A 3,550-nucleotide genomic window follows, 5' to 3' on the forward strand; every position below is an offset into this window, starting at 1 on the left:
AAGTTATTTGAGGGATTCACAACGGTTTCGTAAGTGTCGTATTGTTGTGTGTCGTAAACTTTAAAAGCTTAAATAAATATTTAGAGAACTTGAAACCACAACCAGCTATTTTTTAACACAGCGAATATTCATAATATGACTTTGATGGTACTTTGCGAACTCCCGTAGTATATCTTACGGCATACAACAATACAACAATACGACACTTACGACACCGTTGTGAATACGCCAATAGACAAGATTTTATTAGCACGTGAGTTGGGAAATACTACATTTATTTTTAAACAGCCTGAAACATGCCTACATATATGAAAGTACACCAGTTCATATACATACATACATATACATGCATTAAAAAAATAGCATGTGCGTTCATAATTGCATTTTGCCGCCGCTTGGGTAATACTATACCTACGGTGACCATATTTATGGTTCTTTAGAAACCATCAATAACTATCGATAGTTTTCGATAGTCTTCTAAACTTACAAATTTTTTTACAAAATCAGTTAATCGCTAGCTTACAGTGAATAGTTGAGTGGCTAAGTCCATTTTCAAAAATTTTACACGAGAGGAAAAAAACTTCTAATAGCTATTTTCTTCAAGGATTTTGCAAAACTTTTAATAAAATATTTTACGGGTTCAAAGCAAGGCAAAACTTTATACAAATCAGAAGGATTCGTTTAGAGGCCGACCGATTGCAATTTTTTTCAGGTACGGATGCCGATGCCGATTAGTCGGCTTATCGGCCGATGCCGATGCCAGTGCCGATTCCACAAAAAATTACAAATAAATGTATTAATTCATAAATTCAGTTAATTTAACGGAGTGAACAAAACAAAAGAAAAAAATGAATTATTTGGCTTGTTATGCAACTCTACATACACAATTATTTAGGAACATAAAATTTCATTTGCATAAGAACTTATCGTCGACTGGGTAAAAGACTGTCGTATGTTACGCATGTACGTATGACGCTTACGACAATCTTTTACCCAGGCGACGTTATGTGCTAGGTATGTATAGGTTTGCTAGATTTTTTGTGCGCGAAATCAGTACGTTATCATTTTTCATGCTAAAAAAATCTGCAAAGCAAAATTGTGAATGTAAGTAACAGATAATACCATGATACAAAAAAGATGGTAGTTTCAATAAACAACTTTGTGATTAAAACGGAGATTTTTGACAATTGCTCAATTGTAAAAAATTCGAAGCGGCGTTACCCAATTTAAGTTTTTTGGTGGAGGGGATTTTATATCCTAAATTTGGGAGTATAAATAAAATAGTTGTATCAACATTTAACTTAAAAAAAAAATTAATATCTTATCTTAGAAACTTTAAATTTTACATTAAATTCGATAACCACTTGCTAAAAGCTTTATTTTTACATTAATTTAGTGAACATATTTTATAACTTTTTTAGTGCCATTATGTCATCTGATTATTACACAATGTAGCTAGCCAGGACTATTACAGTTTTCTATATCGGATGCGTCTGTTTCTGATATAATTGAGATACTAAAATTACACATTTCGATATTGTCTTTGTCCATGTCTTTCAATTAACTTGAAAACGGAGTTTACTTTGGGACCCATAGGCCTCATGAATTTATGTTTCGATAATATCGTTGTTTCTTTGGGTAAAAATAAATATATTTTACTGATCAATATTAGAGAGGATGTGAAACAAAATTGATGATATATTTATTGTTAGTATGAAAACTCGAAACACAATTATCAACTTGTTGAGCATTAGACCTATTTCAAAAACAAAAGGGGAAATGTCCGGTTATTTGTGCAATGTTGGTTTTGGTTTTTGTACAAATAAACCGAGCCGAGCAAAATATGTACCTTTTGCTTGTTCAAATTTCGATTATGAGAACAAAATGGTTGTAAATAAACAAAAAATTAATAACAAAATTTGAAGGACTACGACCCGTCGATATGCCCATCAAACGATTGATCTTTTTGTTGTATTAATTTCTTGGGCATATCAAACATTATTTGAAACATGTCAACTATAATTTAATTATAATTTTTTTTTTTACTTTTCACAGTAAGAAAATCCTAAACTATTTTGTTTAAATTGAAAATTCAGTACAAATCAGTACAAATTTTTAAAAATCATGACATTAGCGTACTGATTGAAGAAATTAATAAAATCAGTACAAGAGTTGAAAAATCAGTACTGTACTGATAAAATCAGTACGTCTGGCAACCGTAGGTATGTATGTAGTACATACATATAGTGGCCCACATAATAAAAGAATTGCGATATTTTGACCAGTTTTCGCATTTGCTTATTGTTGATTTAATGTTTATTATTATTTTTTTATAAATGCCTAGCTGGTATACAATTAAAAACACCATATAAATTCAGATTTCAAACTTTGTACAAAAATTAGAAAAATTGTGCCAAAGTTTCAAACGAATTAATCAGAATTTTGGTATGCAGGTTTTTACATCATTTAATTCTAGAAGCTGCTTTAAATCCTGTTAAATTTTAGCAATTTTTTTTTGCTGGCAGTGTCCTCCATATAAAAGAAAATTATCAAACATACTTTTGTATGAAAAAAAAGTGAAAACCTTCAACCAAAAAAAATAATTTTTGTGAGCTCTCTGCGAATGTTTTTTGATGACGCCTGTTGTCCGTCGCTGCACCTAAACATATGAAAAGAAATGCCGATGCCAATGCCGATGCCCAATTTTGTGCCGATACTAGCCGATGCCCATGCCGCTTAATCGGTCGGACTCTACAATATCTACATTGCTTAAATTAACACAACGTAAACTTTTGTATCTTTTTTTTTCAAGACTATATAATTTTTATATTATAGGCGGATCTACCCTGTTAATGGACCTTGCATCAAACTCGTAAAATGAAACTACCTAGATGTAAAACATAACTACTTTGCACTCTATCACAAAACACCTTACTTCATAATTTCTAAAAAAATATTCGAAGCTCTATCCAAGAATAGAATTTATAAGAGAAATAAATGCTTGTATTTGATATAGCTCGCACTTTGAAAGGTTATTCATCAGTGAAACCTGTTAGGCGTCAAGTTAATTTAACCTTATTTCATAAGTTGACCCCAATCGCCCCTCCCCCACCAAAATTCTGTATCCTCCAATGAATGTAAGTATATAATACATACTTACATACTGCTCGGAAGTAATTTGTTCGATATTTTTTATTTGCATATGTGCATGATAGTAAATGCGAATAAATGTTATAATTCTAATTTTAAAATACACTCATATGCATATGCACAAGGGCGGGTCGATTTGTATAGGCGATTCTTTCAACTATAGGCGTATAGCATAGGAGAACAATTAAAATTTGCAAATTATTACACTAAAATTGAATGGGCTATAAAACTGCATACTCGAAATTTTGTTTTAAATTCTTATTGAAAAGTTTGTAATTTTTGATGAAGTTTTGCAGAATTATAATTTTCGTATAAAGTTTGAAACTTGGATTTATTTATATGTGTGGTGTTTATTAAATACCAGCCATATTTTAATAGAAAATTAACAAAAAACTTTTGT

The sequence above is a fragment of the Rhagoletis pomonella genome, unplaced genomic scaffold (assembly GCF_013731165.1).
Source record: "Rhagoletis pomonella isolate Grant_MI unplaced genomic scaffold, Rhpom_1.0 Rhpom_scaffold_00004, whole genome shotgun sequence".
NCBI classification, from domain to species: domain Eukaryota; kingdom Metazoa; phylum Arthropoda; class Insecta; order Diptera; family Tephritidae; genus Rhagoletis; species Rhagoletis pomonella.